Genomic DNA, 13803 nt, shown 5'->3' with positions numbered 1-13803 from the left:
CTTTTCCTGAACATTTACACACCCCGCCTCCAGCAATGCAGTTAGCGTTTTGCATGTTGTCGATGCTGAGCTCACTGGTGGACAGAATCCATCTATGCCCATGTTTGGACAATGGACATATTCCCTTTTGAGGCATCTATACTGTTTTCAGGATTGATGTCAGCAATACGGAATTTCATTTTAAGTTCTTGTGGCACTCTGAAATATGGTGTCCCTGGGGACTTGAAGTTATTTAGAGATGCTGCATTCTCTCTTATAACCTCATTTCTCATGATGGACCTCAATTTGTTTGTTTGTTTGTTTGTTTGTTTGTTTTTCAGTATTCCCTTTTCTCAGCTTCTCCCTGTCAAGTTAATACCAAAGATGTGTTGGCTGAAGCTCTGTGTTCTGTTGATCGTCCATGACTGTTCCTTTCTATTCAGCTGCAGAAACAATACTCAGGCCTCACAGTCCCCACCAGGTACTTGCCCTTTCCTCTGCTCTCCGTAATAGCACAGTTTTTTGTGTTTTTTAAGAGACATTTTTATATACCGACTCTACGTCCTTAACTCCCTTTACTTTTCCTTCTGTGCCAACCAACTAGAACAGCAATCCATTAAATAAAATTGTTCTCATTAGCAAAGATTGAAGGTTAATTTCTACAATTTCCTAAAGCAAATGTAAAGATGTTAGGAACTTTGGTTGCAATAAGTGCAGAATAAATTAATTCACTTAGTTTTTACCACAAGTACTTGGAATGAGCATTTTGTAACCGTTTTGGGCCATTCTTATATTAGCTACATTGTCAGGATTTATGACTTTGATGCAAGATTGATTTGCAGTATACGTTACTATTAGGCAAGATTTTAATACTGCCAGGGATTTGCTACTTCATCCTGTATCATGTGTGGAGAAAAATGAAGATCTTATTTATTGTGGTCCTCTTTTTTACAAAAATCATTATTTTTATTAGTTTCAGGTGTACAAAGAAATGTAACAGTTAGACATTTACACCCCTCACAAAGCGATAGCCTCCCTTCCCCAAGCTACTACCACTCTGACAGCTTATATAGCTGTTACTATACCATTCGCTGTCTTCCTTATGCTGCACTTCTCCCTCTGTCACAACATATATGTATGTATATGTATATGTATTTAATTATAGGTGAGATGTCCACTAATCATTCTACCTCAGCTTCAGTGTCCACCGTAGTGTTCAGGCATCGGCACAGGCTCCCAGTGATCCCACTGAGAAGGCCAGTGCCCACCTGGCACCTTACGTAATCTTGACAACATTGTTGATTATATTCCTCATACTCTTGTTTCATATACTCACGACTATATTGAGTCTCCTAATTTGTTCTTTCTGATTCCTTCACCTTCTTGCCATTCTCTCCTCCCCACCATTGAGCAACCAACATTTTTTCCCCTATATCTCTGAGTCTATTTCTGTTTTGTTTGCTCATTTATTCTGTTCTTTAGGTTCCACATGTAATTGAGATCATATGGTATGTGTTTTTTCTAAGTCTGAGTTATTTAACTTAGCACAATATTTACAAGGTCCATTCATGTTGTTGCAAATGGTAATATTTAATTCTATTTTATAGCCAAATAATAATCCATAGTACAAATGTACAACAGTTTCTTTATCCAACCATATATTGATTGGCATATCAGTTTTTTCCGTATCTTGGCTGATGTAAATAGTGCTGCACTGAACATAGGGGTGCATATTTTTTTTAAATTAGAGTTTTGTAGTTTTTAGGACAGATACTCAGGAATGTAATTGCTCGGTCATAAAGCAGTGCCATTTTCAATTTTTTGAGGTCCTTCCATACTGTTTTCCATAGTGGCTGCACCAATCTGCAACCCCATTAACAATGCACAGTGTTCTCTTTTCTCCAAATCCTTGCCAACACTTGTTGTTTGTTGATTTATTGATGATAGCTATTCTGATAGGTGTGAGGTGGTATCTCATTGTGGTTTTTATTTGCATGTATCTAATGATAGTGATGTTGAGCATGTTTTCTTATGTCTGTCTGTTTGCCATCTTTATGTCCACTTTTTTTTTTTTACTTGAAAATGTTTTGATCTTTTCTTTTTGTTCTTTTTTTAATTAAAGTTTTTTGGGGTGACAATTGTTAGTAAAGTTACATAGAATTCAGGTGAACAATTCTGTATTACATCATCTATAAATCACATTGTGTGTTCACCACGGAGAGTCAGTTCTCCTTCCATCACCATATATTTGATCCCCTTTAACCTCATCTACCATCCCCTTCTCCCCCTTGCCCTCTGGTAACCACTAAGCCGTTGTCTGTGTCTATGAGTTTTTGTTTCTCATTTGTTTGTCTTGTTCGTCTGTTTTTGGCAATCCCTCTCCTGGATATCTACCCCAAAATTCTGAAAACATTTATCCATAAAGACGTGTGTGCTCCAATGTTCATTGCAGCTGTATTTATAGTGGCCAAGACAAGGAAACAACCAAAATGTCCTTCGATACATGAACGGAGATAGAAGTTGTGGTATATATCCACAATGGAATACTATTTGGTGGTAAGAGAAAAGATGAAATAGAACCATTTGTGACAACATGGATGGAATTTGAGATTATAATGCGAAGCGAAATAAGCCAGACAGAAAAAGTAGAGAAACATATGGTTTCACTGACACATGGTATATGTCCACTCTAGAGAAATATTTCTTGATGTCCTCTGCCCATTTTTTAATCGAGTTTTTTGGTATTGAGTTGAGTTTTTAAGTTAATTATGGCATTAACCCCTTATGAGATATATCATTGGAAAATACCTTGTCCCACTCAGTAGGATGCGTTTTTGTTTTATTTATGGTTAAGATTCCCGTGAAAAAACTTTTCAGTTTGATATAGTCCCAAATATTCTCTTTTCTTTCTCCTGACTGTGATGGAATACAGCAAGCTATAAGAGAAAACAATGGTAAAAACATTATATCAAGCTATTCATCTATGATATGTTATTAATAGATATTCAGATGATGCTGTTAAATAAGAGAACACTGAATTTAGAGGACAAAGGAATTTTCTTTTAGTTTGTTTTTCTTGAAAAATTTAAATAAACCTCCAGTAAATGCATACACAAAGAACAATGTGTTGCCCACTACTTTGAATAAAATGACCTAAGCAGAGCTTCCCACCCATCAGGTGATCCATTGCATACTACTGAGCTGTCAGGGGATCAGTTGTAGCCTTTTCTATTTACCCCAGTGTTCGCTGTATGAATACAAATATTTTCTATGTGTGCCATGATGTGCAGAAGGTAGATAACACTTGTCACTTGTAAATATATATATATACACACACACACATATATGTATATATGTAGACATATATGTCTATATGTAGATATATATGTAGATATATGTAGATATATATGTATAAACATATATATCTCCATATATCCATATCAACATACACACACACACACACACACACGTATCTATCTTCCCCCCTTTGGCCTTCTTAAAGGACTGACGGCAAAAGTGTTTATTGTCAACACTTTTTAAATTCAGTAAACTTCACAGGGAAAGAAAGTGACCAAATACCGTAAAGGAAAAACCTGTCCTCTTCCATACCATATACAGAGATGTAATAAGTAGACAATTTTAACAGGTACACACACCATTATTCTGAGACACTCATTTAGTTACTGAAGAAGGATATTAAACGATGACTTTCACGATGAGTAAATCAGAAATGAAATAGTCTTATAAAGATAACTAGGTGATAGCTTCCTGCTCTCTTGATTGAGAGACCACTGTCACCTAGGAATTCATCGGAAAGTCACGATGCAAGGGTTGAAACGATAGGGATCATTTTACTCAAAAAAAATACTTGTTCAAACTGAAAATATTAATAGAGTCTTACTAACATGGATAATGGATAGAACAGTGTCTCTGCTCCCTCATCTTCTAAATCACTATCTCGATCCACTACTTCATCTAATCTACTGTTGATTCCCTCTGATGTATTTTTCATTTCAGTTATTATAGTCATTATTTATGATAAGTTCTTTTTTATGTTTTCTCTCTGCGTTTTTATGTTTTCTACCTCTTTGTTGAATTTCTCCCTGAGAACATTGAGCATCCTTATAAACAGTGATTTGACTTCTACATCTGGTAGATTTCTTGTGTTCGTTTCGTTTAAGTCTTTTTCTGGACCTTTGTCTGTTCTTTCATTTACCAAATATTTCTTTGTCTTCCCATTTTGGTTGCCCCCCCTATGTTTGTTTCTATGTAAGGCTGCTATGCCTCCCAGTCTTAGCAGAGTAGGCTTATGTAGTAGGTGTCCTGTGGGACCCAGTGGTGCAGACTCCTTGGTCACCAGAGCTGGGTGTTTCAGGTGTGTCCCCTGTGTGCCATGCGTGTACCTACCTCTTGTAGTTGAGACTTGATCACTGCTTACGTGTCAATGAGAAAGATTGACTGCCTGTGAGGACTGGCTGGGACTACAGTACAGGAGCTGTGGTGTGGGGGGGCTGACCCTACAGAGCACAATTCAGTTTAGTGGGGGTTCAGCTGCCTGTCAGATCAGCCCTTTAGATTTGTCATCCTTGGAGATGGCTGTGTAATGCTTTGGCTCTGTTTAAAGCTGGTAACTGGGCCTGCCAGCCCCAGGGTCTTCTGAAGGAGGCCTCACTGCAGACCAAGTTCAGCTGCAGTCTGTGCCCTGCCTGACGGCACCGGGCATGAGCCTCCCGTTAATCCGCAGATGGCTGCCACCTGCACTGTACTTGGAGTTGCCTTGAGAGGCCAAGCTCCGACCTGAAGCCAGCTGCCACCAATGCCGGGGGCTTAGGGCCGCTCAGCCACTGATAAGGGTCATGCTGAAGCCAGATGTTGCTTGTTTGGGTTTTGTGAACCTCTGAGAGATTTTAGGAATGTCCCAGCATGAGTGAAAGTAGACCATTTTAATGGAAAAGCAGCTTGGGTGTGCCTGAAATTTGGGTAGAGCAGGGTTTCACAATCACCAGGGCAAATGAACGGCATTAGCCAGTTTGATGAGACTCAGGTGAGACGTCTGTGTGCGTCTGCATGCAGGGAGGGGGAGGGCTCAACAAACTCATAATGGCTTTCACCTGCTCATCGGTCCAGAAGCAAGCAGCCCCTTCAGCCTTCAATCTGAAGCCAGAAAACTCGGTTCCTCCCCATACGTTCCTGGTACCTTCTGAGCTGCTATTCCAGTGCTGGAGCTCAGAGCCAGTGATTCCATTGGTGGGTAAGTCCATATGTGTTCCCTTTAAGAGGCGTGCCTGGCAGTGCAGCCGCCCTCTGTCACACTCAGTCACAATCTCCCCTGGTATTCACAGCCAGAAGTCTGGGGACTTCTCTCCCCAGCATTGGAGCCCTGGGATGGGGAGCAGCTGGGACACCTCCCACCTCTGGGGAGGGAAACTGCAGTTGAGATATACCTCCGGATTTTTAATGGTCACATGCAGGTGTTGGAACAGCCCATTCCATGTTTCTGGTTTCTACCTCTTTAACGAGTCTCAAGTTGGCTTCTTGTGTATGCTTGTAGGGGCAGGGCTTTCGGTACAGCTGGAATTCAGATGATTCTGAACAGTGTTTTTCTTGGTTTAGCTGTAATTGATGTGGTCCTGAGAGGTGAGCACAGTGTTTACCTGCTCTGCTCTTTTGACCAGAAATTCCCAAGCTATGTAACTCTAGAGGAAAGGTGATTTAATCCTCCAGGGTGAAGAAGCTTCTCTCCATTGTATTTGAGGTAATAAAACCGTAAGAGATGATTTTCTGCCACAACGTAATGAATATTTTATAGGAAAAAAATTTCCAGGTTGTGGAGTGTGAATCAAGGCTGAATAGAGAAAAACGCAGCTCCTGAGAACAGGAAGCAGGAGAATGTGGCAAATTATAGTTAAGTAAATGTGAGCTCTTAAGATGACATGGAGAGTTTCACTGCCTGGGAAGGTGAGAGGCGGAGTCAATATTGTAGCTGAGCGTGTTACAAAATAAGCATCTTTGGCTCAACTATGATGGTCACCCTGACATTACTGTCATGCAGGGTGTTGTGCGGGAGACCCTGCTCGCTGCGCCATTTGTCTGTGATAAGATGGCCATTTCATAAAAGTTCTTTAAAGTCTAGCATGAGATACCAAAGGAAACTAAGTTTGGAAACAAAAGAAGTTAGAGAATTCATTCCCTAAGTTCTAAAATTGTTGTTTTCAGTAAATGTGACATGGAATTTGAAATATAAATTATTTTTTATATCTAATATTTCTGTGGCTGTTAAATTAATTTTTTCTGTTTAGTATCATATTTCATGTTGAAGGTTCATTCTACATCATTTCTTAGAGGATTTTGATACAGCTTCTTGCATGAGCAGATCGAGAAACTTCGTGATGTTTGTAAAGTAGAGGATACGAGAAGTGTAGGCACACTCGTAGCCACATTGGTGTGGAAAGTAATGAATTTTTTATGAATTGATATTCTGTCATTGCATATCCCAGCTGATCGATTCATAACACTTCATCTGTTGACAAATGCATTATGCATTCAACAGAACTCTCCTCACAACTGTGTACTTGCTGAATTACAGGAAAAATTGAAGAACATGATAAATCCTTGTAGCGTGATGGTATAAATGTTTCTGATGGATTGCAGTCAAGATATGCTGTTGATTCTATCCTCAGGTTTCCCATCAATCCATTCTTCAGATAAAAAATATGATCTCTGACGTGCTCACAGTCTTCTTACTCATTCCTTTGTGTGTGTTTTTTGCATTTTACAAATGTAATTGATGGATTTGATGTAAATGGTACAGATGTCATTGTTTGTATCCATATTTGAGAAAAAAAGATGTTTACAAGAATAAGAAAAAGACATTCAAAAAATGTGTGCTTTAATTGAGATGTTTCTACTTCTGTTTTGACACCCTAAATTTCCCAGTTTGGAATTCCTTGTTTAATCGGCTTTCCCAGACATTAATTATCACCCTCGGAGAATTTTCCAGTATTCTGAAATGCTCATTTAAACGTTGCCCTTTACCTAAGTTGCTAACATGTCGACTATGTTTTAACTTGACGTCATGTTAGTGTTGTTACACGAATGACGTTAAGCCAACCTGATGTTCTGATTAGCAGACTATGTGTGTGTGTGCGGGCAGGCACGCTTATGGTGTCTTTGATTATTTCAAGCGGTGGGAGTAAGTAATCACAATGACTATTTGGTAGACACAATCTTCGAAAACTGTAATTCTGAAACTTTTGGGCCTTAGGGTCCTTTTATACTATTAAGAATTTAAAAAAACAAAAAACAGAAAGAATTATTGAGAATCCCAAAGAATTTTGTGTAAGTTGGGAGTGTCTGTTGATACCCTGTTTCCCCCAAAATAAGGCCTACCCAGACAATCAGCTATACTGCATCTTTTGGAGCAAAAATCAATGTAAGACCTGGTCTTATTTTATGTTCGATAAGACCTGGTTTATAATATAGTAAAATAAGACCAGGTCTCACATTGATTTTTGCTCCAAAAGACGCATTAGAACTGATTGTCCAGTTAGGTGTTATTTTCGGGGAAACACGATATTTACAATATTAGAAATTATAACAGAAAAATTTAAAGTGCAAGCACACCCGTCATGCACATTCCATTCGCCCTTAGAGAGATGACCCAGTAACCACTAGAGCTACGATGTCACCATGGCTGTGGAACACTCTATGGGACACTGATCAAGAGAATGAGAGTGAAAATGGCAAATGACATTTAGTATTCCTGAGAAGGTAGTTTTGACCTCTTCAGGCCCCTGAACTCATACATCTTGGGACTTCAGGGACTCTCACGTGACATTGAGAACTACCTTTGGAAGCCCCATGATGTGACATGATGAAGCTACTCCTCATGAAGAGACAGGCTTTAAAGCTTCACCTCTACAGTTGTTTCTTTTGTCTTGCCCTTGTCTTCAAAACTTTATCTGAGAGTTTTGTTTTTTCTAAAAGGAAAATAAGTTTGTGATATATTCCCTTTCTGTCTTGTGACACTCTGTACCCTTTGGAGGTAGCTAGTTTGGACCTAATCTGATCCTATATTTCCTTGGAAGCAGTAAGATCACCCAAGGCTGTCCTCTGTCATATGAAGTTCTGTTTACTTGAGGCTTAAAGGATGAATTCTGAAGATATTTGTGCATTTAGAAAAGACCATTTCCTTGGAATAAGTGGTCTCTTATTTGAAGTGGTACCATTCATTAAAAGCTTTTTAAACCCATGTTTTACATGCATATTTAAACTTAAAATAGGTGGCTGGACATAACTTTTGATAATAACAAAGAAATTCATACCGTGAACAATCTTAACTATTAAGAAGCAAAGCTGTGACCTGAAACACATTATGTAACAGAAATCGCTGAGTGGCAACACTTAATTGAACTTATCTATGTGAATGGCAGGTATAGGACACCTAAAGTAACGTGTGCGATGAAGGAGTAGCGTGTTTGGGGAAAGGGAGGACATGGGACTGAAGAAGGAAGTTTTACACGATTGTCAAATTTGTGTTATCATTTCCATTTTACTCAATGAGAACTTCTTTTCAGATTCTTCAGAATGGGATCCTACTGCTTTGAGCTTCAGTGATGACACTCGTGAAAGATCCAGGGATTGGAAAGTTGATGATCAATGTCCATTTGCATCACACTCAATGACGCAAAATCTGTCAGCATCCACAGAGTTTGGACACATGATCTTAGTAGATAAAGAAAAGACTCATATTGGAGGTGTGTTCCTATTAGGATATTATAGGCTCTGTGACTTGTGTGAATCACAGCTACCGGGAAACAGAGACAGCAAAGAACATTAAAAAAAAAAAAAGAAAAAAAAGAAAGAAAGAAACAGAAAGAGTTTAACCCTAGAGCACCTCTGTGTGGCTTCACCATAGTTTTCTGACTTTCCAAAAGTCATTTTGTGGCAAAATCTACTTTATATTCACTCCATTTATTCAACAGATATCCAAACGGAATACCTTTCAGCAAGACATTTGCATTCTTCCGGTAACTCCAGTCACATATACGTAAATAAGAAAGACAATGAGTTGACAGCATGATTTCCTTTAGAGTAACACTTAGCCTACGCTGGGGAGTGGGCAGGGGGATTATATGTAGAACGTTGGAGGCAGATTGGAAACATAGGAAGAGATCTAAAGATTGATTACTGAGAGGACACGTGGTTTCTTAGCTTTAGTTTTATAGCCCTGAGTTAATTCCCAAGTATCAGTTATAACTCTATTCAGTGTAACTGAAAAAGCACCTTCTGAAACCAAATATTAAAATATTTCTTGCATTTTCTATGGCTTTATGTACCTCAGAGTGGACTTTTCCAGCCGTAATGGATTTTGTTGAGAATTTGCTGCATTGTACTTCCTTCGCAGCTGTGTCCACATAGTCTGTCCCCTCTTATCTCAGTTCTTCCTTAAAGCCCATTGCTGAATCCTCAAAGATTAAAGGAAATTTGTCAGGATAGTAGAGGAAAACACTTCAGATATGAGGAAAGGTGTACACTGACAAAGGCGTAAACAGTAACACAACTTCTGGAAACTGTGAACGATGTTGCAGTTGAATCTTAGGGTGCTGTTCAAAGGTACTCTTAGGAGGTAGACAACAGAGTACATCACGACGAGATATGTCTGTCCAGTATTTGTTTGTTTTGTTCTGTTTCTGACTGTGTTTTCATTGAAGTTGGGTGAATGAATTTGTGAATGGATTTTGACATGTTTATATGCCTTCAGCTTTGTGACATTTGTTATTTCCCAAATGGTTTGTTGAAGTTTTAGGTAATCACAAGTATTTTTTAAGTCAATGTTCAGTGAAAGATTAAGCTTAATTTAAAGTCTCAATTGATAACATGTTATTTTGTTTCCATAGAGATTATAGTTTTTATCTAAATGTCCTGAGTAGTTCATTTTATCTAATATATAGATTTATCCACAGAACTACATTTAAGCATGAAATCAGAGAAAGAGCAAGTGGGGCTTGATGGAAGTGAAAAGAACCACTGTCATGTATGTGAAAATTTACATTTAAATTTCTAGAATAATGTCGTTTTTAATGCATCAATAACGTAACATGGCCCATTGAAATGAACTTTCAAGCTAGCTTTTTAAGAGTCACTAGGTCATAATTGAATATTATTTTCATCACATTTGAACTGCTTACAAAACTTTAAATATGGTTAGAATCTATAGTTACTTGTAAGTCAATTTTATTCTTGGAACTGAGGCAAAAGAAAAAAAAAAGTCCTGAATATTGTTTTCTTCCTCGTTGTTTTAACTTCCTTACATGATAAAGAAGGTACCATCAATTATTGAATCAGACAATTAAACAGTTGAAATTATGAACACAGTGCAAATGCTGACCACTGAGTCGGACTCGTGTGAAAGGACTCATCATTCTCAGTGGTTCAAAATTTGGAGTTTTGTATGGCTGCTCACTAAGGCCGAGGTGAGAGATGGACTCTGCCTTGGGACCTCTGTGTAATTGACTTCCGAGTCTACATTGAGGTAGAGGATGGGGTCATGAAATCAACTCACCTGCCTATTAAGAGAACCACATCCTGCACGATGAGACCTTCTGTTGTTAGGGTACAAGCACTTTCTAGTTTTTCATTTTGGTGTAGGAAATTGGTCAGTGTTACTCATTGCTTTTATCTGCTCACCTCAGTGGGTATGAGAATCAATTGGAACTGAATGCAACAGGTAACTCTATGAATGCATAACCCTTTCATAGTATATAATCTGAATAAAAATTTAGAAATTGGCTTCTCTTTCTGCTTCATGTAAATGTTTTTGTGTCCTAATAGTTTAAAGTTTGCCTCTTCTCCAGCTATTAATCTTTAAAAATGTTGTTAGGTTCACGGTAGGTACTCACTAATTAAGATATGGTGGGGTGACATATTTTAAGGGAGGAAGCCTCTATAACATTTAGCAATCATCTACTAATTCATTTTTGGGTGGATTTAACATCTAACGAATTGTTTAGTTCAAACAGGGACAAAATTCGATTGGTGGGTTCATGTTTTTCTCTTAATTTAGACTGAGGCACTTTATCTGCCACTTCCTAGTTGTAGTCCAGTAATTTGGGAGTAAGTAAACATCGATTAAGAAGTTTAACACTTAAATTTTAATTACGTTCTAATTTTTCTTTGTTCATACACGATGCGCTAGGTGGCAGTAGAGCAACGTGACACTCAGAGGAGACGTTCTCCAGGGCACAATGACAGAATATTACAAGATGCAATTCTGACTAATGACCTTTGCAAACAAAAGGAGAAAGAAATAGATTTTAAGAAAATGAACTCTTTATACTCTGGTTTCTCTCCAAATCGTATAAATCTTTCGCCTTTTACTAAAGATTTCCGTGGAAAGAAAAAGAACTCTGAGGTATTTTGTTTAGTCATTTTCAAACACATGTGTAATTGTGTGTATATATATTTAAAAACCAACACTGTACATATGGGAAATATTGAGGATTTTGAAAGCATATGTATGTGTGTATGTGTTTGTGAGTCTGTGTGCATCTCTGTGTGCATGTGTGAAAGTGTGTGTGTGTGTGTGTGTGTTTTATGCGGAGTGACGTTTTTGGTCCATTGCAGTAAATGATATTCTTGATTCAAATCCGTCTATGTCCAACAGACAAGTGGTGACATTCACAGTGGCCTCATCCATAGTGAAGGCTTTAACACTTTTTGCAGGAATCTATGAGCTTTCTATAATCTCAAAACGATTGCTACTATCAACAGATGTTCCAGTTTTCGGCAGTGATTTCATCCCCTTGCTGTATCAATAGAGAGGTTAGTTTTCATTTCCATTGAGGCTAATGTACAGCCAGGTCAGACCATATTTTACATTCATTCTCCTCCTTTTGAGAAAAGGAACAATTTGCTCCAAGTAGTATCCTATTTCAGTACAATGAACTTTTGAAGAAGATTGTATGCCATGGTGTGTGTGTGTGTGTGTGTGTGTGTGTGTGTGTGTGTGTGTGTATATGTGTGTGTGATATATATATGTGTGTGTGTGTGTGTGTGTGTATATATATATATATACCAAGTGATAATTTACTGATGAGTATTTTATTCCTAGTCAAATAGGTCAGTGTATTTTCCCATTTTATAATTATGGCTACTTTAAACATTATAAAGAGGAAATAAAATTACTGCAGCAGCAAATATTCTCATGAATTTCTAAGGCCTCTTCAATTTATATATTTACACTAGAGGAATCGCTGTGGTTTGGTGTGAGAGCACTATTGTAGAGTCAGAAGTCCTGGGGAAAACCCTAAACTCACTGATCTTTTCAATTTCTCTGTTTTAGATTGTGATAACAAACGAGAAGAGCTTAGTGCAATGCCTAGATTTATCAGCTATTAGTAGATGTAATTTTCATAACTGACTATGAAAATACTGGAAAATTAGAATATCTATGGAATATATCAGAAAAAAGAATTTTAGGAAATTTAATCTGTCTGAATATAGGCAGAGTTAATACTCTTACTCTGGATTTGCTGTATTTTCCGACTGGAAACTCTTTTTTAAAGTGAGATTTCTTAATCATTTATGCCTTCTCATTTTGTATCTTTTCCAAATCAGAGACTCTTAAAATTCTCTTATGATTTTAAAATTCTGTTTTCCACTCTCATGGATTCAGCCTTTTGTACTAAATTTTTGAACTTTGGAGAATTTATGCTTGTACAAAGTTGGAGGTTTGGGATATCCATTTATTTCAATCAGTGGGATATCCATTTATTGCAACCTTTCATTATATAAACATATAGGTTCTTCTTTAATTTCAGAGGATATCACAATACGTCATTTCACTGAGGGCTAGTTACAAGTCTTTTTTTCTTTTACCTAGGTTTCTGAGAGTCATGAAAAACAAAAAGATCTGTTGCATGAAATTGCCATACTAAGACTGGAAACATAGGGTTAAAAATGCGTATCAGGAAATGGAAAAAAAGTATTTTGAGGACATTGCAATTGTAAAAGAAAAGAATGACCATCTTCAAAAGACAATAAAACTCTATGAGGAAACACTAATGAAAACAATATTTCAATGTAATGGACAGCTGGATGTTCTGACAGCTGAGAATAAAAGACTAACCTCTGAAACGCGGAGTGGAAAACGAAACAGAGAAAGACTGCAAACAGAAGTTGAATCCTGCCATTCTAGACTGGCTACCGCTATCCACGGTCTTGAGCAAAGTCGGAAATCTAAAAGAGGTGTACAGCTTGCTTTCCAGAGAGCAAGAGAGGAATGGTTTGTTTTACGGGACAAAGTGAATTTTGATGTGTCTAGCCTAAAAGATAACAATGAGATTCTTTCTCAACAACTTTCTAAAGCTGAAAGTAAATTCAGTAGTCTAGAAACTAAGTGCCATCACACAGGAGTTGCTCTTAGAGAAACGACTTTGGTTTTAGAACGTGTTCACAGAGACCTAAGCCAAACACAGTGTCAAAAAAAGAAAATTGAACACATGTATCAAAGTGATCGAGAAAAAGTGAACACATACATTGGAAAGCTGGAATCCCTAGAGGAGAGGTGTTCTCACCTACAAAGTGAAAATACATTGCTTCGACAGCAACGGGATGATGCTCGCAACAAAAGTCACAATGAAAAGCGAGTAATTAGTATCCAAGACCAGTTTCAGATTATCATAAAAATATTTCACCTCAAACTGAGAAACTAGATTGTATGCTGGAGGAGAGAAATAAGGTGTTACTCAATGAATGGACTCATTTAAATGAAAGACTGTATCATCATGAAAACATGAAAGCAGAAAGAGAAGTAAGTATCCA

At 37.7% G+C, this 13803-nt stretch overlaps 1 long non-coding RNA gene and 1 other non-coding gene across 2 annotated transcripts; both read left to right on the top strand.

The window, feature by feature from the left end:
- The first annotated feature begins 324 nt into the window (after window positions 1-324).
- LOC148756814 (uncharacterized) lies at window positions 325-10017 on the top strand. Its single transcript, XR_016022812.1, has 3 exons — window positions 325-460; window positions 8556-8735; window positions 9945-10017. It is a non-coding gene; the product is annotated as an uncharacterized LOC148756814 (long non-coding RNA).
- A 1296-nt stretch (window positions 10018-11313) lies between these two features.
- Window positions 11314-11435, top strand: LOC148756813 (U5 spliceosomal RNA). The gene has a single exon (XR_016022819.1). It is a non-coding gene; the product is annotated as a U5 spliceosomal RNA (small nuclear RNA).
- Window positions 11436-13803: the final 2368 nt, after the last annotated feature.

Source organism: Rhinolophus sinicus, chromosome 11 (genome assembly GCF_057876585.1).
Source record: "Rhinolophus sinicus isolate RSI-liver-muscle chromosome 11, RSI-T2T, whole genome shotgun sequence".
In the NCBI taxonomy this organism is placed as follows: Eukaryota; Metazoa; Chordata; class Mammalia; order Chiroptera; family Rhinolophidae; genus Rhinolophus; species Rhinolophus sinicus.
The sequence above is the reverse complement of the archived record's forward strand: the minus strand, read 5'-3'. Positions and strand labels throughout refer to the sequence as shown.